Raw genomic sequence first — 26,633 nt, 5'->3', positions numbered from 1 at the left:
AGCATAGTTTGGTCATTTTCCTTAACCTGAGTTGTTATTGGGTGGAAAATGTCCAAAGTTTGGCATTTGCTCTGCCTGGGAATAAAACAGTTACCACCCTGTGTGGATAGTGTCTTTATGGAGTTTAGTCACTGGGTGGCACTGGACTTTGTTGTAACTGGACGGATTTGAGAGTTCTCTTCTTGTCGGTGAGAACCAAAAGTTCCTGTTAAGTGTGTCCGCTAAACCTTCCATGATAAAATGTAGCACATCATGTTTTCCACGAATCACCCTGATGATAGGGTGACCAGAAAACTGAGGAGCAGAAACCAGAAATTTAGTAAACCTCCCCCAATGAAAAAAATGTGTGTGGGGGGGGGGCAGAATCTAAGAAAGGAAATGCTTGTGGCCAGAACTTTTCTACTGGGCTCAGTTATTTCAATTCTAACCGGTTAACACCCTCTTCATCTGGTATTTGTCTATACATTGGTGTTCAAACTCCTCAACAACAGCTGAGAAGCATTAAATGAATGGGTGCTCTAATGAATGACTATTTTATTGTTGCAGGTAAAAGGCTGCCTGTGCAAAATTGCTTATTCCAATATTTGTCAGTACATGAATGATAGCTTCGTGGGTCCTGCTATCCTCCCCTTTTGTAAAAACCTGTAGAGTATGCCTCTCTTTTATTCTTCAAGTGTGTTGCAATAAACTGCATAAACCTTCCTAAGATGTTGTGCAGTGGTCCACCTTAATTTCAAATAGATACCCCATGCAATTATGTCAGCTACTTAAATTTATTTGCAGACAGTCAATTCATATTGATCATAACTTGACCTTACAGTGACCTTGAGCAAAGGTACTTTGCAACTCTCATAGATATTGTGATCAATACCGGTGAGTAATTGACTATACCTAGTTACTGATAAATGAAGAGTGGTTGGTTTGGGCTTGTCGGTTTTTTCCCTTTTCCTTTCCTAACCCTTTTCATTTTAAAGGTACACTATTTTCAGAAACAAAGATAATAACGGATCATTTAGTCAACAGCTTGTAAAGGTTTCGTATTGATACACAAAGGTATAATGACAACCTCAGGCATTTACAAGTGGCGCAGAACAATGGGGTGCAAAGATACAGGAGAAGGAATCATTACTTCCCCAGCTTCAGCTGCAAAGAAATCATGATACCATATTTATGACAGAGAGTGCTGAGAACAAACACACTTACCATACTTAGCCATGTTTGTTGGTGACAGCGCGTGTCAAGCCATGCCTCTTTCACCTATACATAAGACAGGGGTGGTGAAGAAAAATGCTATATTCCTCGTCGTCTTCTTCACAGGAAGGAAGCTGTTAGCTCAACATATTTGTCTCCAGAGCAGCTCTCTTTTTCATGTTGGTGCCTGAATTAGATTGCACCTCCCCAGGTATACCCAACTGTAATCATGAGGAAGAGCTCAGTTTGGTCTCAGCACATCTGCTACATGTTGATACGCTTCCCCTCCCCTGCTGAAAGTTAAAAAGAAAGGATGTTAGAAGACGCTCTCCCTGGTTGTTCCTTCCGCTTTGCTCATGGCTCCACTGGGCCATGCACTGGCAACGCGAACTCAGGTAAGAGCAAACTGGGCAAAAGAAAGCACAGCCATTTGAGCTGCTAATTTGAGCATCTGAGTGCAGGAGCTGACCTCCTAAACACTATATGTGCTCCCAAGCTGCCCTGCATTGTCTGGGGAGAGATTATGTTCAATAAGGTAGGTTTGCTTCTCTTTGCTTCTCCCCTGAACCTCTCTGGCAGGCGATTGTTGCTGTTGCTGATACATGGAACCAAGCTGCTTTTAGTACACCACATCTGCTCACAAAACGAAGTAAAAGCCAAAGAGGAAAGGGTAAAAAGTATATGCAACCTTTGCTGGTCTGTTTGAGGAACAGCATAGCTTAAGGCTCTATGGGGAACATAATAGTTTGCCTTTTCTGTTAATCTGAGGAAGTATAACCACAGGGGATACTTAAATGTGTAAGGCCTTGTTTATGTTGCTGGAAGTCAGCTTTGTAAATAGGCTCAGAGTTGGAGAGATTCAAGTCCCACCTTCCTTCCTCCCTCCCTGCAGATGCCACTCCTTCAAATATCACTGTGACCTGAGTTTTGGCAACTGAATTTTAAGCAGAAGCCCTCCAAGGGATGGCGTGTGTCCCCCCTCCCCCGGTGTTTCCATTTGCTGATCCCTAATGTGCTGCAAAGTATTTAGGAAGCAAGCAAACACATTCTTACTTAGAAACTGCAGGACTGTATCAGGCAGAAATACCGGTAATTTTAGTAAGTGAATGTCTAGTATGGCCCTAATACTGGAGTCTTGACTTCTGTTTGTACTGATTTCACCTCTCATGGTCTGCCTTTCCATTGGCTGTTCATCAGCTGATGTAACATAACGTGATAATTTGCAAGTGAAAAGTGACCACCAAAGGCCAAACACCCAAGAGTCTTCAAAATACCTAATCTCAAAGCTAATAACTTTCAGTGGAAGAAGTTCACACGTGCCACATTTTGCTTTGAGCACACGTGTGATCTCTGCTCCTGTCAAGGAGGAGATGTTGTTATTCTGTGAATCCAGCTTTTTCCCTCACTGCCTGCATGCAAAATGTCTTCAGCCTGTTCTGCCTCCAGCTCGTCCAAATGGTTCATTGAGATAATGACAGGACTATGGTGAACTATGCAGCTAGAATTATGCAATTGAGGTTGAATGTGGAAGACTCAGTCTTTTCTAAGGACAGTTCCTCCTGTTTTGGTGGTGTGTTACAGCACCCGTGCAGGATCACAAATGACTGCCATGCACACGAGCCCTTAGAACAAATGAGAGAAGTTACTGCACTGACCAGCTTTGGATGATCTGCCCATGTATGGCCATCAGCCATTGGTTGCAACATCAAGTGAAAACTTGTATTTATGAGACACCCACTACGGATCACAGGCATGATCCACCTTTCATCCCTTCAAGCACAGTACTCTTCAATGGAGGCAGTTCACACTTTCAGTTGTGTGGGCAGTAAACAAGATGATCAGTAGTAAGCAGTACGAGCTCAATACATTTTGCTACCTGAGACAAGGACAATGTGGCTTTCCCTCTCACCTCCCCATCCACATACAGAAGCCAAGCAGGCTGCTAGCTGATTCCCCCCCCCAAAAAAAACCCCATAAGCAATAGGGTTCTCTCCTTTGCAGCATCTGAGAGCAGCATTCTAGCATAAGATGTGCTAAGATACACACATGGATGTGGAAATCAGATTTTAGATAAAGTATGCATTATCTTTTGGTCTTGGGAGAAGGAAGAAGAGAATAGCAAGAAATTTGGGGTGAGGACAGACTATCCCGCAATACAATGGTTTGTTACTGAGGCTGCAGTCCTACATTTGGGAGTAAGCTCCACTGAACTCACTCAAACTTACTTCGAAGCAAGCATACATAGATAGATTCATGCTGCAAGTCTCCTATCCATCTCCATCTTAATGAGTCCTAGCATGTTCTAGCTTTGACAATGATAGCCTTTTTATTGTTTTTCCAGCAGCTCTTTATTTTATGTAACTTATCATTATGAATTCATTTAGTATTGATTGCAATAGCTCTTTGATAATAAAGAATTAATTTGGCATGCTAGGTATGTCATATGCATTTATATAAAAAAATCCACAGTCATTCAGGATTAATTAATATGGCAAAGTGATATTGTATTTGCAATTTCACCATATTTTAATACATCTCTCTTCTTTTTTTTCTTTTTTTGAGGTTACAACCCACTCATGTAATGTATCTGCTTCAGGGATTTATTCACTCATACGGAAAAATGTTTCTAAGAGTAACTAAAATCTACAGTGTTGTACACTTGGGTTTTTTAATGTCTATGTGGCAGTAGAATGGTTTCTAATATACCAGGAGGGCTGAGGGATGTAGAGCCGCCGAGAGACATGTTGAAGCAACTGGATTGGATAGGTTTTCCCACCTGCTTGACGGGTCGGATGTGAACAAAGGTAATTTAAAACTCACCTCAGATTTCCCCCTAATCAAACAAGAAGACATCTGTGGTGATGGAGATAGAGACTGAAATTACCTGCGGGTTCACGTTCTCAACAGAACTATCAAAACACACTTATAGTTAATTGTCAGTCAGCTAAAAGCAGGTATTTTAACAGGACACCTTGTCTCATTGTATCAGCTGCAGATATCTTGTCAGCAAATGTCTCCATGGTGTTGGATGTAAACCAAGATGCAACATGACATTATCTGATATCATTTGTAATGACTGGAGATAGTAATTACAGTTTGGACACGAAGTGGTGAGGAAGTGACAGCTTTACAATTCTTTAAAACTTTGGACTCCTTTAGATCAGGGATTCTCAAAAGATTGGTTAGGGCCTAGAAGTGCACTATGGTATTAGGTGACGGAGTTTAGGTTGTGCAGATCTTGAGAGTGATGAGACATCTGGAATTCTTTGGTAACCCAAGAGGCGGGTTACCAAAGAAGAAGAAAAGTCCATTGTTGGGATATCCTCAAGAAATCGTAAAGTCTTTTAATATTATAATTTAATACTATTACTGTATTATTATTTTTTTAAAAAAATAAATCCCACAGGTTTCCTCACTTTTGGAGACCTAAAGCGGGGGAAAATATACATGAAATGATTTCAAAATCACCACACAATTGTCACACCAAATGATGCAATAATGGCCAGGGCACCCTAAATCATAATTTACATCATACAAAAGCACAGCCAGCCTTGTGGTTATCTGAAGAACTGGGTTCATGCAAGCTTCTCCCTAGATGGAATTCCATAGCCAAGGGATATAAGTAAGGAGGTTCTATAGAATAGATCTAAGCTTAAGTTGAGCAGGTCCACGAGGACAGTTCACAACAGGGCCAAGGTGTGCAGTTTTTCTACAGGCAGTGGGATGTGTAAGCAAGTTTAATGCATGTACAGGATCTAGTAACTTTGCAGGTTCATCCAAAAATATGTACACGCTGCCCACATGATCAACCAACCATTTTTAGTGAAAAAGGAATTAAATAAGCAGGGCTTATTCATGTACATACATTTACATACATTGGTTCACATAGCACATGCCGTGTGTTCTCCCATGTGCAGAACCTGCTTACTGGCTCACATTACCGGGTGTGTGCATGGGACTGAATTGGCTAGTCTTATTTCTCTACTGCCAACGCACCCACCAGAATCCCTTAAACAGGCATCCCCAAACTCCGGCCCTCCAGATGTTTTGGCCTACAACTCCCATGATCCCTAGCTAACAGGATCAGTGGTCAGGGATGATGGGAATTGTAGTCCAAAACATCTGGAGGGCCGAAGTTTGGGGATGCCTGCCCTTAAATATGATGAGGTCTGTCTGAAGCCCCACTCCCTTGTAATCTGAACTCAGGACCCAGATCATACAGAACTTTAAAAATAGTAACCGGCATCTTGAATTGGGCAATTTTCTTCATCATTCATCTTTCACACACTTTGCAATGCATTTTCTTTTTTTTAATATCGTTTTTATTGGTTTTCTGCTATTCACCCCCATACCCATTACAAATTAACACATTAAACATAATTTACATTCTTCTTACACCAACACCTATTTTACACCTATTTTATCTCATATTTACATTTCACCATCTGTCAAATTTAACATTTCTACTTCCACACCTTTTTTCTTTAGTTGACTTCCATTACTGTCTTCTTATAGTCAAGTTTTCTTTGCACATTTGCAGTGCATTTTCTGTCACTTCCCAAACTGCAAAAGTTTGGGAAGTTTTGTTTTTGAAGTGGATTTGTTGCGCTCAGACAACGCAGCAATTTAATCTACTATAATTGCACAAGTCTAAAGCTGCATATGTGCTTGAATCCCTTCCACGAAATAGTGACTGCATGGATGTACCCTTTAATCCTGTATGCTTACCTACCTTTAATTTAAATCAGTGTTTACTTGGTTATCGTAATTGTCCATAACTACTTGGCGTTCCTTCAGCCACAGTTGAGAGTCTGCTATCTGACCCATGCAAAAGCTAAAGATGCACATTCACCCTTAAAATTAAACAAAGAAGATGTCACAAAGGTGAGGGAGGGTGTTCTCTATTTGTGCTATTGGAAGCAATAATGAAGATTTACAGTTGTTCAATACTGGAAAGGATTTCCCAGAATGCTGACTAACTGAACAGCTCTGGAGTTTATTGATGCACTACTGTTCTGAAAACCCCTGGTTTATTAATAAATAGATTCATTGGAGTGGAAGACAGAAACAGAGCTGGGGGCAAGGCATGAGTAAAAGGGAAATAAAAGATAAGGAACATCAGGGGCAGAGAAGTGATAGCAGTCTATTGTTTCTGTCTAAGAAATATGGTCAAGAGGTTAACTTCAGGATTGATGGAGAAATGAAATTCTGGTGAAAATATGGCCGGATGGGGAAAGATCCAGGGAAAATTGGGGTACAGGTGAAAGGTTTGACAGTCTAATCCAATGCATGTTGCATGCAAAAAGTAAGACACTGTCTGTTCAGTGTAGTTTACTTCCAAGTAAATGAGTGCAGATTAGAATCCTTACAATAATTTAACTTTTCTAGTGCATGTAAACCTGCAAAATGTTTTGATCAGAGATGGGAGGAAGGGAGAAAGATTATCTATTTAGGATATTTTTGTACCCTACTCTTCCTCCAGGGAGCTCAGAAAACATATGTTTCCCTCCCCAACTTGCATTTTATTCTATCGTCTTGAGATAGGATAGGCTAAGTGTGACTGGCCCAAGGTTACTCAGTGAAAAACTCATGATTGAGGAGGAATTTGAACCGTGGCTTCCTTAGTTTCATTCCTGCATTCTAATCCAGGGATGAGGAAGCTGTGACCCACCAGATGTTTTTGGAGTCAGCATGACCAATGGATGATGGGAATTGTAGTCCAACAACATCTCGAAGGCCACAGATTCTCCATCCCTATTTGAAGCATCACATCCTATTGGAGAGGTCTGGCATACTTCCCACCTCTTTCATTTCTACTTTGCATTACTTATTTCAAGAGGAAAAGATGCCATACAAACTATATAGTTGCATCGCTAAATGCAAAAGGTGTGATGCAAAAGTGAGAGAGATGACAAAAGAAGATGTCACCTATGTTCTAGTCTCATCTGTGTCCAGCAAGATAAGATGGTGGTCATATCTGGAAAATGTAAAGTAAAAAATGGCATCATGTTCAGGTGCAGTTACGGTATGTCACCATCAAGCAACTACAGTAGTTCCTTCCTTCTCTCTCTCTCTCTCTCTCTCTCTCTCTCTCTCTCTCTCTCACACACACACACACACACACACACACACACACACACAGAGTGTATCTTAAGTTGGCCAGAGTGTATGCAGATGTTGTTCTGCAGAATGCAAAATAAGATTGCCAGCTGTTTCCCAGAAGGGCTCCTCTGCTGGAAGCTGGCAACCTCAATTTGAAAGCAAATCAAACTCCTTATCTTTGGTCTTTAGATTCAGATAGAATCTGAGTGTGTAACATAGAAAGGGGGGGGACCCACACCCCTTTCCCAGCCCTTTTAAAACCGAGCCAGTGAATCAAAAGTCCTGGGATGTGGGATATGAGAACTGTTTTTGTCCATCCCCTTTCAGTGCCAGTATTTGCTTAAAGGCTTTAATTGCTTTAGACAAACCGATTTCATTCCATGCGCCGTTCTCTCCTTTTAATGTGTAAATTACATAGGATTTGACTCTGATTATATTGATATAATTGCTTGTCTTCACATGAAGCACAAGGCCACAGCCTGGGAAGGGCCCGCTAAGAAGAAACAGGTGTGAGCCTTCCCAAATGAAAGCTTCCCACACAGCCCAGACCTACCCAAAACTTTTGATGTTTGTCACATTTTATTTGTATGTAGCCAGCCGGTGGCTGTTACTGCTTTGCAATTTTTCTCAGGGGGGTGCCTGCAGCCAGACCAGATCTGCCTGTGATCTTGTCAGATTTCACAAGGTAAGCAGTGTCAGGCCTGGTTAGTGCATAAATGGGAGACCTCCAGGGGGAAGGAATATCCTGATGTTGCAGGATCCGGAGGGCGGGGGGGGGGGGCGGTGAGATGGAGGAGGCAGCAGGCAGTATCAAACATAGATACCACCGAGTCACTGCCTTGAACAGATGTCATGGTGCAGAAAAGAGAGCGAGCAATTGATTGTTCCACGGTCTGAATCAGATTTGAGAAGCTGTGGCATCAAAGAGCACAAGCTCGTCCATTTGGGCGCCATGTAAGCAAGGTTGCCAACTCTCTCTTTTTTTAACTACTCATCTGGCTTTAGCTGCTGTGTAACATAATGCTAAAAGTGCCATAGCAGGTGAAGGATCTCCTGCCATGGAGATGCTAATGGTAAGGAAAGCTTTACCTGGTGGATTATGTCTGCTGATTCAGTCTGACCACTGTGTTTTTAATATTTAGTTGGGAGCTGCCCAGAGTGGCCGGGGCAACCCAGTCAGATGGGTGGCATCATCATCATCATCATCATCATCATCATCATCATAGCACAAAAGCCCTATCTGTGTGTGTGGGGGGGGGAATGTTGGCAACCCAATAGGTTTTCCTGGGTTTAAAGTTCCCTTTTCTTTTTACTGGTTCTATTCCTTTGACTTTAACAGCAGCTCAACACACTGAGATTAAGCAGTTGAAAGTTAATTGTTTAAGATGAACTTGCAAGGAGATGAAGTGTTTGAAATGAGGTTCACCTGCTTAATTTATCTGTGCCAGATTGCTCTTAAGTGTACAGGAGCTTAATTTCTCCCTCCTCTTAGAAACCATATAGTATAAAGTTCCATTTAATGTTTTTTTCCTGCTTTTGAGCCCTTGGGTTTTTAACCTGCTCTGTTCTGGGGTGGGGGGCACAGAGTAGATGATACCGGTATGAGCATCGAAGAGTGGGCCTCATGCTGTTACTGGTGGGTATGTTAGTGTTCGAAGCAGGGAGTGGCTATGGCCATGCCTCAGTGGCCAGTATCAATTGCAGCTCAGTGGTACTACTGTCTCATTTCTTTCTGACGCACGTCTTGTGGGTGGGGTTGTTTCTAAGTTTGCTTTCAATGAGAGAGGGAAGGCAGCAATTCAGGCTGCAAGTAGGGGAATATATGACCAAATTCTCCTTCATACAGATGATGTCCCTTCACATGGAAAAATAGATGGCAAGGAAATGGAGATTAGCCTAGCATTATCCCTGCCAGGCTTAATTTACAAAATGGAGAGGATTCTTTTGTGCTCCTCACCACATCAGAAAGTGGGTTGAGGATAGGGTTGCCAGACTCAATAGTGGACAGGACCTCTGTGCCTTTAATCCCCTAGCCAGAGTTCCTGCAGACAACCAGAAATATGGGGATGTAAACTGACCAAGGAAACTATCACAGAGACAAACAAAGGAGGACACCTTCACCCCTGTGTGGCTCCCCTTCATCACATACACAGGTAGGGTTGCCAGACTCAATAGTGGACAGGACTTCTGTGGCTTTAATTGCCCTGCTCTCTTTTGAGTCTGGAAACCTTAAAAAGAAGCCAGCAGACCCTTTGCTTAGAAATTAAACAAAGGGCCTGCTGGTTTCTCTTTAAGGTTTCCAGGCTCAAAAGAGAGCAGGGCAATTAAAGGCACAGAAGTCCTGTCCACTATTGAGTCTGGCAACCCTAGTTGACATACGCACACCTATACAAGATACACTTGGCCCTGGCTCTCTGTGGTGGGCTTGTAATTGTCAGATACCACACCCAGAGCATACTTGCTGAGCACTTCTACCTAGTTGAAAACAATGAATCACAAGTCCACTTAACTGCACTATGGACTGTGCCCTATACAATTACAGTGGAGGTGTATAGCATGCCTTGCACTTTGAATGGATGGTTGAAGCATTTGTGCTGCAAAGATGCGGTGTTCTTACTTACCCTTAGAAAGCATCAGGGGACGCTCTGACTAAGGAGGCAGGGAAAGGAAGTGATAGTTCTATTAAAATTCTAGATGTAGGAGGGAGCATCTTCCGGTACATGCAGATCACAACATCATCGGATTCCTTGAGAAACCCTCCAGCGTTGTGTGCCTGCACAAGCCTAGGGACTGATTTTGCAAGCTCGATAGCACTGCACATCCATGAGCATGATTTAGCCCTTGGAGACTTGCTCAAAATGATGTTAAAAGCCTCGAATCAAAGTAACACAAAACCACAACAAAAATCGCGAGGGCCTGCAGCCAGATTACCTCAGGCTGAGATTGCATCAGGCATCCTCAACAAGGCTGGGTCAATGCTCCATATGGAGCCCGCCAGTGCAAATCCAAGCACTCATAGAAGCCGCGTTGCTAGTCTCTATTCAGCTCAGCACTGTCATCAAAGTGTTTTGATAGTTGCAACTGAAACAGACTTCCAAATAAGATACAGTTATTTAAAAAAATGAAATACTGTACACCTGTAGAACAAAAGAAATGAGCTGGGGGACGAGCAGTTCTGTTCAGCTGATTGCAGCCTCTGGGAGCTTGTGACCAGGACTTGTAATCAGGTGTGTTAGCAAAGGATTCGTGAAGGAGACTGGAGAGAGTGAGCTTCTGTCTTTTGGATTATGGCTGCTCACTTGTCTGAACTGCTGGGGTGCTTGGTTGTGAGTTTGCTTGCGGTTGTGGCTGTGTTATGTGCTGTAGCACATGGTCTGAGGAGCAGGGGCTCTTAATTTGAGCTCTTAATACAGGATGGCAAATATGACCTAATAGGCATTACTTTTGAATTATGGTGCTGGAGGAGACTCTTGAGAGTCCCATGGACTGCAAGAAGATCAAACCTATCCATTCTGAAGGAAATCAGCCCTGAGTGCTCACTGGAAGGACAGATCCTGAAGCTGAGGCTCCAATACTTTGGCCACCTCATGAGAAGAGAAGACTCCCTGGAAAAGACCCTGATGTTGGGAAAGATGGAGGGCACAAGGAGAAGGGGACAACAGAGGATGAGATGGTTGGACAGTGTTCTCAAAGCTACGAACATGAGTTTGACCAAACTGCAGGAGGCAGTGGAAGACAGGAGTGCCTGGCGTGCTCTGGTCCATGGGGTCACGAAGAGTCGGACACGACTAAATGACTAAACAACAACAAGGCATTACTGAAACTTGATTGGATAAGACTCATGGCTGGAATGTAGAAGAGCTGAGATTTAAGAAGGGCATGTGTACAAAATGAAAGAAAGGGGAACTAATGAAGGAAGAGTAGGCACAAGTAACCAACAGTTGCAGGAAGGCATGTTTTGTGAAAGAGCCCTTCCAGGTTGCCCACCTCTTCAGCGGGGAGGCGAGGCACTGAAACTGCAACCCCCAGCATGCAGCTCAGGGAAAGGCATGTTTCCCAGCAGACCGTGCAGTCAAAACAAGCAGGAACCCTCTTTGGCTGCCTTCTGCAGCTGGAATGCCTGGGTGCTCCTCAACAAACAGCCTTCCAAATGTCAGTTTGAAAGTTCGATGCATTTAACCGAAAGCAGCTCAAGCAGTAGCTGAGGCTTGGAGGTGGAGAAGCATCCCTCACTCAACTTGTGCCCTCAAAATTTTTGTGCCTGGGGCAAATGCCCCAGTGGCCCCACATGCTACGCCACTGTCTAAAATAGCGCCAGCCCTACTGTTATGTACTGAGCTGAATCCTAGAACAATAGGATTCAGAATCAGCGGGAGCTACCCAATCCAACTCCAGGTGGAAGTGAATCCGCAACCTGATTGGCCTGCTGGAGCAGCCAATCAGGCAGCTGGCAGAAGTGAATCTGCTACCTGATTGGCCTGTAGGAGCAGCCAATCAGGCTGCAGGCAGAAGTCAATCCACAATATAATTGGCCCACAGGTGTAGCCCTGAAGTAGCCAATCACGCAAGGCCCATTGTGTAAATACTGTATATAAGCAGATGGTTTTGGTAAAAGAGGGATTCGTCTTCTCTTCTTCTCCTTGATGAATATGAGCTGAATAAAGAGCATGAAATTCACTCTCGACTCCGAGTATATTTCACTGGCGACGAAGGTGGGATCCTGCTGAGCTGACCGCCACCACGCACTGCACCGCAGCACCGCCACCTGCTGCACCGCTGCATCGCACCGTGCATCCAGGCTTCAGCTCCAGGACCCAAGGAACCCAGAATGGCAACCGACAGCAGCTTCTTGCCATTCAAACCAGCATCAGGAGACTGGGAAGGGTACGCCGCCCGTTTCAACTTCCTCCTGCAAGCGAAAGAAGTCACCAACGATGCCATGAAGAGGGCGACATTCTTCAGCGTCTGTGGAGAGGAGACGTTTGAAATCGCCCGGGCTCTCCTTGCACCTAGAGATGTCGCTACCGTCTCTTACAAAACAATAATGGAACGGCTGAAGGAGCACTTCTCACCACAGCCCTCGGTGGTAGCTTGCCGAAATGCCTTCTACGCAAAGCGGCAAGCCCCGGGGGAAACCATAACTGGGTTTGTGACCTCCCTCCGCCAAGCCGCCCGGTTATGCAACTTCTCAGAGTTGGAGAACATGCTTCGTGACCGCCTCGTCGGTGGCCTGAGGGACGAGATGTTGCAACGACGCCTCTACGCCAAAAAAGACCTCACGTTCCAGATTGCTCTGGAGGAAGCCCTGGCAACCGAAGCCGCCGAGAGGTCAACGCAAGAGGCACGACCGGCCCCGCCATCCCAACCGAGGGTCTACCACGAAGACCTCACCGACGAATCCGAATCTGACAGGGAGGAAGTACACCGAGTACAGCGGCGCACTCAAGCAGCACACACACCACAGCAGCCTCGACGAGAAGGAGGGAACTGTGCAAGCTGCGGGGAGAACCACGAGAGGAGGACCTGTCGTTTCCGCAACGCAGAGTGCAGGCAGTGCAGAAAATTGGGACACATCGCCCGGGTGTGTCGGGCTCGACTCACCCGTCGACAAGCATCAGATGACCGACCCAGGAGCCCCAGGTCACACGGCACCATGCACCAAGGCAACTCGACGGAGATCACGGACTACCAGGTATTCCAGTTGCCCCATCCCAGCACAGAGAAAATTTATATAGAGGTACAGATAGAGGGAGCCCCATGCCGCATGGAGCTGGACACGGGTTCAACTCTATCCATAATCTCGGCCCGAACATTAAGGGAACTGTGCCCTAATGGGGGTCCCAAACTAAGGCCGGCCCCATTCACCCTCCGGGACTTCCAGAAACGTAAGGTCCCTACTATGGGGGTGGGGACCTTCAGGGTGCAATATCGAGGGCGAAAGCAACAATTGGACTTGCTGGTAGTTAAGGGCCCCTACGTTAGCTTACTGGGACTGGCATGGTTTGGACCTCTGGGGCTAGCCGTTACCGGGGTGAACCGCACTAGCTTACAAGTGGACGTGGACGCCATATGCAAAGAGTTTCCAGGGGTTTTCGATGGGGCATTGGGACGATATACAGGACCCCCCCATTGCCCTACAGCTAGACCCCGCTGTACGACCCATCAGGCACAAGGCCCGCTGGGTCCCGTTCGCCCTGAAACCCCGCATAGACGAGGAATTGGACCGGCTCGTGGAGCAAGGAGTGCTGGAGCCGGTGCCCAACGCCCCCTGGGAAACTCCAATTGTCACACCCGTCAAGCCTAACGGTTCGGTCCGCATCTGTGCAGACTACAAATGCACCATAAACAAGGCTCTCACGGCCCATGCATACCCAGTGCCAGTGGTCAGCCATGTCCTCGCCACCCTGGCTGGGTCAAAAATCTTTGGCAAACTGGACTTGGCCCAAGCGTATCAACAGTTGCCTGTGGACGAAGCCACAGCAGAGGCTCAGACGATTGTGACGCACAGAGGGGCATTCAGAGTAAAGCGGCTGCAATTTGGCGTTAGCGTGGCACCAGGCATATTCCAGAATCTAATGGACTCTCTCCTTAAAGGGATTCCTGGCGTCACCCCCTTCTTCGATGATGTACTGATCGCCGGGCCCACACCAGAGGAATTTGAGGACCGCCTCCGCTCCGTCCTGCACCGTTTCCAGACGGCGGGCCTCAAGGTGAAGCGGGAAAAGTGTTTACTGGGAGTGCCGCAGGTGGACTTTCTGGGATTTAAGGTGGACGCAGAAGGGGTCCATCCAACCGGTGACAAGGTACGGGTCATTTGTGAGGCCCCAGCGCCCAAGAGCAAGCCCGAACTTCAGTCATTCTTGGGACTATTGAACTTTTACCATGCCTTCCTTCCCCATAAGGCAGCGGTAGCGGAGCCCCTACACAGACTCCTAGATAAAAGGGCCCCTTGGGTGTGGGGCCAGCGACAAAGGGCCGCATTCCAGGCAGTCAAGGACTTGCTCGTCTCAAACTCGGTCTTGGCACACTTCGACGAGAGGCTGCCAGTGGTGCTGGCATGCGACGCCTCTCCCTATGGCATCGGCGCTGTCCTGGGACACCAACTCCCGGATGGAAGAGAGGTGCCGGTGGCATACTTCTCCCAGACGCTTGCTGCAGCCGAACGAAACTACTCACAGATTGACAAGGAGGGTCTGGCAATCGTGAAGGGCGTAAAAAAATTCCATGATTTCTTGTACGGGCGGCCCTTTACCATAGTGACTGACCACAAGCCGTTGCTTGGCCTGTTTGCCCCCGAGAAGCAGACCCCCCAAGTGTTGTCTCCACGTGTCCTCAGGTGGTCAATTTTCCTTGCCGGCTACCAGTATGCACTAATCCACCGCCCTGGGAAGGCGATGGGCCACGCAGACGCACTCAGCAGGCTACCACTACCAGAAACAGGCCCCGACCCAGCGCCTGCGCAAGAGGTTATGACCCTGGAGCTGCTTCCCGACCGACCCATTCAGGCACAAGAAGTTGCGCACCATTCCACAAAAGATAGGGTCATCTCCCGGGTCCTGGACTGGGTGTGGCGAGGATGGCCCAGCAGCAGCCCCGGGCCAGAATTTGCTGGCTACACAAACCGCAAACATGAACTGTCAGCCCACAAGGGGTGCCTGTTATGGGGAAGCAGGGTTGTTGTTCCCCAGCCCCTCCGCAAAAGGGTCCTCACAGCCCTACACGAGACACACCCAGGGGTAGTGAGGATGAAGGCCCTTGCCAGGAGTTATGTGTGGTGGCCGGGGATTGACAGAGAGATAGAGGCCTGGGTCCAACACTGCCAGACCTGCCAAGAATCCCGCCCGGATCCCCCAAGGGCCCCAGTCCAGCCCTGGGAGTCCGCCCGACATCCATGGTCACGCTTGCACGTGGACTTCGCTGGCCCCTTCCAGGGAAAAACATTCTTCATAGTGGTGGATTCCTACACCAAATGGCTGGAGGTCGCACTGGTACCGTCCACTTCTACGGCGGCAGCCATCCGGGTACTACGTAAGCTGTTTGCAACCCACGGGCTCCCTGACACCCTCGTCTCGGACAATGGAACCGCATTCACGTCAGAGGAGTTCCAGACCTTCACGGCGCAGAACGCCATCCGCCACATCCGCTCAGCACCATTCCACCCTGCCACCAATGGCCAAGCGGAGCGCATGGTGCGGACCACCAAGGACAGCCTCCGCCGCATAACACAAGGGGACTGGGAATACCGCCTTGCCGCATTTCTTCTAGCACAGCACAGCACCCCAAGCACAACGACGGGCCGGAGCCCAGCTGAACTACTCATGGGCCGGCGCCTTGCAACTAGACTGGACCGACTTCACCCCGACAGAGCTCAGGATGAGGTAGTGGTGGGGAAAGGCAGGAACCCCCGGACATTTGTGGCCCAGGACCCAGTGTATGCAAAGAATTTTGGGGCAGGCCCAGCATGGGTACCCGCCACAGTCACCAAGGTGACCGGCCCCGTGTCGTACGAGGTACTAACGGAAGGGGGGCAATGTTGGCGCCGCCACTGCGACCAGCTACGGCGACGATTCCCAGGAGGAACCCGGGAGGAGAGCGGGACAGAGGGGTCCCAAGGGGACAGCAGGGCAGTGAGGCCTGTAGAGCGAGAGGGGTGGGCAGGGGAAGCAGAAGCAGTAGGCACAGAGGGGCGCCCCGAGGCTGGAAGGACACCGGAACCAGAGTCACAACCTAGTGGTTCAGTGGCGCCAGACCAGACAGCCCCGGCACAGCCAGCAGCCTCGGAACACGAGCCAGAACCAGAACCCCTGACCAAGGAACACCCCAGGCCACAACGCACACGGAGGCGGCCAGCAGACCTTGGGGACTACGAATGCAACTTCCCGGGCAGGACTGGAACTTAGAGGGGAGGGGTGTTATGTACTGAGCTGAATCCTAGAACAATAGGATTCAGAATCAGCGGGAGCTACCCAATCCAACTCCAGGTGGAAGTGAATCCGCAACCTGATTGGCCTGCTGGAGCAGCCAATCAGGCAGCTGGCAGAAGTGAATCTGCTACCTGATTGGCCTGTAGGAGCAGCCAATCAGGCTGCAGGCAGAAGTCAATCCACAATATAATTGGCCCACAGGTGTAGCCCTGAAGTAGCCAATCACGCAAGGCCCATTGTGTAAATACTGTATATAAGCAGATGGTTTTGGTAAAAGAGGGATTCGTCTTCTCTTCTTCTCCTTGATGAATATGAGCTGAATAAAGAGCATGAAATTCACTCTCGACTCCGAGTATATTTCACCTACCATCAGGCAGAGTGAGACAACCATCTATGTCAGGGGGCAGATACTGGTGGCTTCCAGCTGGCTATTTGTCACACCGCTCCCACTATATCACACAGCCTGGCCTGGCCTCTGTAAACTATCCGGCTGCCTCAGGTGGAAGGTGCTATCTGGTCACCAGCGCTGTAGTGACATTCAGCTGCCGTTTGGGTGAGTTTCAGTGTGTCTACTCTGAGCAGAATTTAGTTGGATACAATCCCAGCTAAACAAATAAGGCAAACAGTGTCACAGAAAGAGATCAACTTAGCTCACCACTATAGAATGCATGATGTGCTGAGTACAGTTTTCTATGTTTCTCTGTGAGTACACCGCAGCCGTCATACTTTCTAGGCATATTTACATAAGCTATTCCTTTTTCTTTTGACAAGTTTTTTTTTTAAAAAAAAACAGTTATCCCCAGAGTAAAAGGTATATCTGTAACAGAATTGAAATGAAATTATATAAATTTTCAGCACAGAAATAAAACACTTCTAGTGTTTTTGCTTTCCATTAGCACTTTTTCTCTCATTCATATACAGTATATATATATATATATATATATATATATATATATATATATATATATATATATACACACACACACACACACACACACACACACACACACACACACACACACACACACTCTAAAGGTGAATTTATAGTTAGGGCCTTTTGCAATGCAGCAACAAAATGTTGCAGTCTGCTTTGTTGTGATGAGCGGAAAGAAAGAGAGAAGACAGCTGTGTGGAGCCAAATCTCTGGATGAGCTTTAGTTTCATACAGTTCTCCGTTTCCCTCTCTCCTCTTTCTACTCACCCTTCTTTTTTAATAGATATTTTTAAAAATCCAGGCTTATTTCTGATTTACGTATTTCAAAGCTTGTGCAGCTAAAGGAGGGAGATTTTGAACAGTGGGGGGCTAGCCTATTAAAATTCATCATGATTTCTCCTTTTCTGAAAAGGAGTAAACAAGAATCAATTTCCCTTAGTGAAGAAGTTGGCAGAGGTTGGAGGTTCATTGAGAGCAGACACTGGTGGACTCTTAACAAAATGTTTGCCAAAGAATTGAGAAATATCAAATTAGTCTTGCCTCTCTCTCTCTTTGTCAGCGTGTGCAATGATGGTGATGGTAGGTGGGGGTGTGTGGGGGTTTAGGAAAGAAAGACAGGGGGAACTGAAGGAGGACTGGAGCAGGGTTTGTGTGTGGGCAGGGGGAGGAGAGGATTACAAAGCTTTGCAATGCTAATGAGTCACGGTTAAAACTGGGAAGATACATGGCTCCTATAATTATCTGACCAAATATATGTAATTGTCTGTAGCGAACTACAGAGAAGCTGTTAAGTTATAGCAAGGGACTAATTGCCTGGGAGGGTCAGTCAGAAACCTAACGTGACCTCTGCCGCCCGCATCCCTGCGTGCTTTTTTTGATGGGAAAACACAGTTTTCGAAGCACACAACCCCCCCCCCCCGATACAATAAAATGCATCTCTTTTTGCTCTCTTGTCAAGAGCATCCCAGGAGAGGGCGTAGAGTTTCCTGAAGCCCAAGGGATGGAGGCAGCCGAGACCCTTTGAAGCATTTGATACTGATACCAATGCTTTTGGTTAGTTTGGACTCTTAAAATGCACGTATATCGTGCATGGCTCCGTAAAGTCTATGCTCTGTGGGGCTTGTATAGGCACGGGTGGAAGGAAGCCAAAGGAACGTGTATGTGTGTGGTGGAGGAGATCCTGCTCTGGGAAAGGAAGTGTTACGTAATGGCTTAGATTTATTTCAGTGCTTGCTATTTAATAGTTGGGATGCTTCCACCAAAAATAGCTTATTTTCAGGCCAGTGTTGAGCCCCCCCCCCCCAAATCACACGCCATTCATTTCCATGTGTTAAAGCCATAAACTGAATTCCCTCCCCAATCACAACTATTTTGATGTTTTCTGTTGCAAGGCTGATACAGACTAGGGCAGGGTGGCTCGGAAGACTGGAAGCTGCCTTATACGAGGTCAGAGTCATTGGTCGAACTGGCTCAGTACTGTCTACACCAGGGGTCCGCAACCTTTTTCAGCAGGGGGCCGGTCCACTGTCCCTCAGACCTTGTGGGGCGGGCGGACTATAATTTTTTTTGGGGGGGGGATGCCCCACAAATAACCCAGAGATGCATTTTAAATAAAAGCACACATTCTACTCATGTAAAAACACGCTGATTCCCGGACCATCCGCAGGCCGGATTTAGAAGGCGATTGGGCCACATCCAACCCCTGGGCCTTAGGTTGCCTACCCCTGGTATACACTGACTGGCAGTGGATCGCCAGCATTTAAGAGCAGGAGCTCTTCCAGCCCTATCTGGAGATGCTGTATGCAAAGCAGAAACACTGCCGCTGAGCTACAGCCCTTCCCCTAAACCTTAGAACAGGCACCCCCAAACTGCGTCCCTCCAGATGTTTTGGCCTACAACTCCCATGATCCCTAGCTAACAGGACCAGTGGTTGGGGAAGATGGGAATTGTAGTCCCAAAACAGCTGGAGGGCCAAGTTGGGCCATGCCTGCTCTAAATAGTGTCTACCATGTGCATCCATATAATGAAGAACTCAGGATAGAAGTGTCTTGAATCATGGCAGGATACCCACAGAAACAAATATTGCTTAATATGAGAACCTCCAAGAGTTGTGTCTAGGAGCACGGGCACACATTTGTGTAAGAAAAAAAATCATGAAGTATGTTAAGCTGCTGGTTCCTGTGCTGTAATTTGTTTAACCGCTGTGCGTTTTCCAATGATTAACCTCTCATTCAAAATGGCTAACATACGGTACTTTTTTTAAAATAAAAAAAATGGATAGTTTTAGCTTAGATTGTACTAGTGAGTGAGTTGCAAACCAACTTTCTACATATGCTGTATATTAAGCTGAACCAAGTTAACGCCCTTTTCTATGGTTTTGTTGGTTGGGGTGGGGGTAGAATCTGACAGAGTCGCATTTAAGGGACATTTCAGCGCTGATTTTCATTTCTGTGAGATTAAAAGTGAAACATGTAACCACAAAGCTGGTTTATGTCATCCCCCTGTTGGAGCCAGCAGTAATGCCAAAAATTAGATATTTGATAGGTTTGTGAGAGAAACAGATGCAGAACGGATGCCATTCCCACAATTTTTGCCTCCTCCTTATCTTGAAGCTGGAAGGAACATTCCAGTTGAAGCGTTTTAAAAATTAGAAAGCCATAATAATAACTCAGAGTAATAATAAAAGCATAACCCAAGTTAATTTAAAACTAATGTGGCTTTTGGTTTGTGTGCGTGCGTATTTGTGTGTAAACCTGTAAATCAGGAATGTGACTGTGAATTCAACAAAAGGGGATGGAGGAGACTCTTTCCTTGCTAATGTTCAGGATTGTGCAAGCTGGGCAGCTCAAGCACCCTCCATTTTGCAGCCTCATCTTGGAAGATTTGGGGGGATGTACCGTAAAGGCATAAATGAGGATGTACGAGGAAAAATTCCTCCCATATGCACACACATCTATCCAATAAAGCTGGCGAAGGCAGAAAAGCATTTTAAAAACATTATCTTTTTTTGTTTTGGAAGCAGTTTGTACATCCCTGTTCTTTCTACCTCCTCCCCCCCCTTTTTTTATTTCGTTCTGCCAGCTGTCTGCTAAACAAATCTAGCCAGGTGGGGCTTACAACCCATGACTAAAAAACTCACTAGTGCAGCTGTCCAGCTTGCCCGGAGGAAGAATTCAAACAAATGGCAGGAATGAAAAAGATTGGATTTGTTTTCAAGAAAGTAGCTACTGTACCTTTCTCGCTTCGGTTTTTTTTATTTGTTTGTTCCATTAGTTAATTCACTGCCTCCTAAGGTTTTGCACGGAACAATGGGAAACCCACTCCCAGAATATTTTTGGTACGGCTTGGATTTCTTTAAAATTTATTCCACATCAGGCTTTAAAGAAAAAATTTAAAAAAAAGAAAAGCTGGCTGCCTCATGTGCTACGAAATGTAAAAAATAATCTGACATCTTCCTGAGAAATTGTGAGTAAGCTGCGCTGCAGCTTAACTAGATTTAAAAAAATATTCAGCATTTGAATACATAACTAGTGAAGGGTGAGGAATGGTATTGTCTCCCTAGAAGCTGGGGACAGAACAGGCTTCTTTGCACTGCTTCATCAATCGACCTCAACTGTGATTTTCTAGTCAGCAAATGAGCACTCCATTTTCTGCGTCTGTGTCAAGCAATGCAAGAAGCTGTGCTGGAAACAACTGAATTGCCATCTGATTCAGAGTTTAGTCTAGGAAAAGACGATTAGCATGCACCTTTTCCTTTCCTTTACCTATTTTCCGAAGCTATATTTTAAACTTTCAGGGCAGCGTGTAACTGCAGGAACATTCACAGCTTAATCCTACATGTGTCTACTCAGAAGTAAGTCCCAAGATGAGTACGGGGGTGGGCCCTCAATATTGTAAGAATCTTCACATTAACCTAAAAAGCAAAGCAAATTGTTGTCCTTAAAATGAGGAGAGAGAGAGAAAGGATATGAAAACTTGTTTTCTCATCAAGGAATGCAGTGTCTGGCCATAAACGTGAACTAACTGCCTTCACTAGACTGTCAGCAAAATACCCATGTAAGTATAAAATGGGGCAATCCTATGCATGTACACTTTATGCTTACATAGGAACTGGGTGCAAACAACCAAATAAATAGGTTAGGTGTGGAGTCTGTTACAGTTATTTTATGTCCCTCATCCCCAAGCATGTTTACTGGTTGTCTGAACAAGGCTATTCTTTCCAGAAACTAGAATAAAGCTAAATTTTCCATATACACACAGATGAATTAATAATATTGCAGTACTTGGTTAAAAAGGACTCTCTTTGTATATGTTCCGGTCACCTGTTAGGCTACACACACTCATAAGTGATCATACAAGTTTACTATGCTGGATGTAGGACTTTGTATTCATTCTTTTGTTATTCCATAGGGAATACCCAGATGTGGAAATCTTTTTCCCACTCATAAGTACCCTTTGCTGGATAATGGTAATCATAGTAAAAGCTCTGTCTGAAACCCCAAGACCATCTCAAAGGGCTTATACAACCATTTAAGAGATCCTCAGGTTTAAGTTATCTGGGAAACTTTACAATGGTTCAGGTTGGTTCAGTAGATTATGAGAATATCATTTTCATATTTACAAGTAAAACTATGGTTCTAGCCCTCACGGATTCAAAACCTAACTTTTAAAATGTGCTGAAAAACTGCACAATGGAAATGAGTCCATTCTGATGTTCAAGTCCATATATAAGGGTTTTAGAAGGGTATTACTGAAGTGCCATCCCTTCATGTTTCATTATACTGTATCCAGAATGGAATCATGGTAGAACAAGTGGATTTTAGTTTGGCATTTGAGGTCCAAGATGTGCATATTTACGTGCTCCTAAATTCCATCTTGTATCTTTCCATACTGGTCCATAGTTCTGAGCATTTGTCCATCTCTTGTTTGATTGAATGTTATGCTCCTGACACTAAGTGTGGTGTAGTGGTTAGCACGTCAGATTAGGACCTGGGAGACCCGGGTTCAAATCCCCTCTCAGCCATGAAGCTCACTTGGTGATCCTGAGCCAGTCATTGCCTCTCAGCTTAACCTGCCTCACAGGGTTGTTGTGGGGATTTAATTAGGAGGGGCAGAACCATGTATACCACCTTGAGCTCCTGGTGAAAAGGTGGGGCATCAATTAAATAATAAGTAAGTAAGTCATTGCTTTGGACTGATGTATATGTCTGCTAACCAGGGAACATGTTTCTATAGATGTTACAGGTACTTCACATCATTAGGGTAGCCTTCACCCATTTAAAACAATTTAAGATACTTAGCCATGACCATTGCTAGCTTCTGTTATGTAGCCCCTGCTGCTTCACACACATGCCATACAAAGTTGCAATTCTGTTGGTCACTTATGAGAGTGGCCCAAAGTGCTTCAAAGGTCATCCCTTAAGGTTAGCGATGAGTGATTCAGAATCTGCTAGGTAATTTTAAGGTTTCTTGGTAAGCACTAATAAGGTTTGTAGACCCTGCCGCCTGCTATGACCACTGCCAAATTCTCTAGAAGCCACAGGCTCTTTAGCCTTCTCTCTCCCATGGGCTTAGGAGACTCTCGGTGGCCATTTGTTCCTAAAATGCATCTCTTGCAACCACCAATCTGTTACAGCACTTCCGAGATAGAATAAGCCATTCTTTTCTGAAGTCCTTCTGCATATCTGGATATGGAGAATATGCTCTCCTGCAGAGAACAAATTGCTGTGAGCACGTAACAGCTGTGAGAGGGCAACAGGTCTTTCCCTTCCCTTCCTGCAGATGTAATTCAAGATGTTGGGGATAACCTTTCCAGCCCAGAGCAGTCTCTGCAGCTATCTGAGAGGCTGTCTCTCATTTTCTACTGCAGCAGGTGAGATTAACAGGAAAGCTACTGGTGGCTGGGATTGAAGTGTACTTGCAGGGCTTTATTATGAGAAGGGGAGATGTAAATCCTTCCTGGGATACCAGAAGACAAAGGCAACTTATCTCTGAAATAAGACACACACACCCCTTTTTGTAGTAATGCAACACGTTTATACCTTGGAAGGGTGTGATGGTAGCACCCGTCTTTCTGTTGGTTCACGGTCAATAGTAGCGTTTGCACATAAGAAAGGCCTGCTGGATTCAGCCAATGGCCCATCCATTTCTGCATCCTGTTCTCACTATGGCTTTGAGAACCTCCCTAGCACTCTTCTCTGGCACCTGCTTACCTAAAGCACTACGGTTAGAGCGTGGTGCTGATAACATGAAGGTTGCAGTTTTGATCCCTGTATGGGGCAGCTGCCTATTCCTTCATTGCAGAGGGTTGCACTAGATCAGGCATAGGCAACCTTGCCTCTCCAGATGTTTTGGAACTACAACTCCAATGATCCCTGACCACTGGCCTTGTTAGCTAGGGATCATGGGAGTTGTAGTTCCAAAACATCTGGAGAGCCAAGGTTGCCTATGCCTGCACTAGATCAGTGTTTCCCAACCTTGTGCCTCCAGATGTTTTGGGACTACAACTCCCATCATCCCTAGCTAGCAAGACCAGTGGTCAGGAATGATTTGAATTGTAGTCCAAAAACAGCTGGAGGCACAAGGTTGGGAAACACTGCACTAGATGATGCTCAAGGTCCCTTCCAACTCTACAATTCAATGATTCTGTGAAAGTTTCTGCAGAACTCCCACCCTCCAAAAACATACATTTAACCTTTCCTTGCTTCCTTTCCTTGTATCCTCTGCTCCTTTCTAGCCTTGCTTTCATTCTTAACACATCCTTTCTTCAGGTTCTTCTTCCTTAGTCTTCCTTACTTGCTTTGCACACCCAAGTTCATAATTTCCTTGCAGGCCCATCTAAAAACACCTCTTCATCTCTGCCCAGACCTCAATCTGTCGCTGTGTGAGGGAATGTAGACCAGTCTTTGCCAACTGTGCTGGCAGAGGCTGATGGGAGCTGCACCAGGTTGGTGAATGCTGCTGTAGACTATTTACGTCCCTGAGCGACTGAACATCTTATATCAGGCATAGGCAACCTTGGCTCTCCAGATGTTTTGGAACTACAACTCCCATGATCCCTGACCCCTAGCCCTGTTAGCTAGGGATCATGGGAGTTGTAGTTCCAAAACATCTGGAGAGCCAAGGTTGCCTATGCCTGTCTTATACCATAGTGCCCACTCAGGCTTCCCTGTCACAACTCAAATAAATGTGGATTACCCAACCTTGCATGAATCCCTTCTATTTTCTGAAACCCAGGGGAATGAGGCATATGGCCTCTTTTTGTCCAAACAACTGAATTAACTCATTGGCTATATCTTATTAGAAACCCAGTCCAGAGTTCATACCTCTCACATTCTATAAGGGTTTCTTATATATTGACAATATCAATGCTTTGGTAGGCTTCAGAATGCATAAAATGCATGATTTTGATCTGAAAATTCCCAAACTGCCTTCCTGGTCATATACACTTTCCAGGCTTGAAATTCTTTTTTTAAAAAAAAAAAAATGCACTTTTTTAAAAAAAAGAAAAAAAGAGAGAAAAGATTTCCTTTCTCTCATCCTAGGGTTTTAATTCTGTTTTTGTGGGTTCTTATAATTATCTTACCAGCATGTATAACACATATTTCCCACTTTACAACTGTGGTAAATATAAATGCAGAAATTATACAGTTCCCCGAATAAAGGAGCAAATGGGAGAGAGAGAGAGAAGAGGAAAAAAAACTCACCCTAGCAGGTCTTGAACCTGCCAGCAATCACTCCTACATGTTGACTATTATAGCCTGGCATACAAACAGTACATTTCCACATCACACAGGTGGAAGTGTGAAGCTGAGGCTCATTTAACAGTGTGAAGTTTCCCAATGTATCACAATTACAGAAACACCTGTGCTTCATAACTTTCTGCTGATCCACTGTGAAAACTCACAGTGCTTTTATTAACATAACCACCAATATGCTCTGTTTCCTACAGAACCCACGGTGCACTGGGCTCCTGCCCCCTCTCCTCTCCTCTTTAATATTTTTTTTTACTTTTTATAACAAAAGTTTTTGCTTCATCTAGTCCTTGTGGCAAGTGTTCCAGCAGAGCCTGTAATGTATTGGCAATATGCAGCAACACACAAGTCTTTCCTACGTGAGACCCTCGTGCTGGAAATGTGAGCAAACTGCTCCAGTCAATAGATTTCTGACAGGAATAGCACTTTGCCCTTCGCCTTGGGTGGGGGTGGGAGAAGAGTGACTTTAGCAACACCTTCTTCCTAAAAAAATTAAAAAGAGGTAGGGACACAGGGGCTATTTAAGAAGAGTGGGGGGAAGGCAGCTGATCTTGAGTGTCATGAAAGGGCAGCAAGTTACTTGATTTACTTTTGTTGTGTTTTTACTGCCAAGAAAGTGAGTAACTTGTGGAATTTTCTGCCTCAGGTGCCCAAATATCTTGACCGGCCTTGGATACCATCAACCTTGACTCAGCCTCTGGCTAGGGCAGGGAGCGCCATTTGCTGCCCCATCTCAGGCAGCAAAATCTATCTTGGTCCCGGCCTGACAATCCCTCAGCAGTACATATAATCTAGCTAGATCCTTGGTGGCAATCATTAAGGGACAATTATACATTTGAACTACACAGGCAAGCTTAAAAGGCAAAAAAATCCCTTTAATGTCATGAGGAGTGTTTCTCTCTGAAAGAAAATACGTTTCTCAACGTAGATAATCCCTTATTGTACCAAGGCAAATTATTCAAGCAGCAAGTTGTTATTTATTCACCATTTCGTTTGTTTGTTTGTTTATTCTAGGCATTTATAGCCTGGTCATTTATAGCCTGCTGGGCAGCAGGCCCTCAAAAATGCTCTTCAGGTGTTACATGAAAAAAGGGCAGCCCAGTCCCTTCAATCCTCAAAGTATGTGAGGCACCTCCAGAAAGACAAGTACCCAACTGCTACAGACAGCTGTGGGATCGGGAGGCAATGCAAACAGGGACGGTGTGGGTGGCTAGGGTGCTTATCCCCTCCACTCATATTCTTACTTACCACTTGATTGTAAAAAGAAGAAGAAGAAGGACCCTCATAGCTCAAAAAAAACCACACAAGAAAATCAATAAAAATTTACAGCAATACTTTAAGCATGCAGAAGTTTGTATGCCAAGGGTGCCAGGTTCTGCCCCACTTTGTGGGTGCCCAGTGGGGCTCCATGGGGGTCATGGCCTCCAGAAGGGTTTACAAGGCCCACTGCAGCCACAGGAAGGCCCCAACAGAGGCCCTGCAGTAGAAGTGGAGGCCCCGGCCCAATCGCCACTAATGGCACCCAAGAGCGGTAAGGTGGCGGGTAGGCACAGACACCTACAGTCAAAAAATTGTGGGTGCCCAGGCACCCAGGGCCCCTCAGAAATGGTGCCAGTGGACCCCGCCACCCTCATACCGAAAAGTCACAATTATTCCTTTATCCATCTATTTATTGTTTTAAAAGATTTGTTTATTCTTGTATTCCACTCTCACACCCAGTGGCCTAAG

General features: G+C 45.6%; 1 protein-coding gene across 4 annotated transcripts in view; it reads left to right on the top strand.

Moving 5' to 3' along the window:
- GTDC1 (glycosyltransferase like domain containing 1) overlaps window positions 1-26,633 on the top strand; it is a 340,919-nt gene that overhangs the window by 267,684 nt on the left and 46,602 nt on the right. The gene's annotated exons all lie outside the window — the stretch shown is intronic.

The sequence above is a fragment of the Zootoca vivipara genome, chromosome 1 (genome assembly GCF_963506605.1).
Source record: "Zootoca vivipara chromosome 1, rZooViv1.1, whole genome shotgun sequence".
Classification (NCBI taxonomy): domain Eukaryota; kingdom Metazoa; phylum Chordata; class Lepidosauria; order Squamata; family Lacertidae; genus Zootoca; species Zootoca vivipara.
The sequence above is the reverse complement of the archived record's forward strand: the minus strand, read 5'-3'. Positions and strand labels throughout refer to the sequence as shown.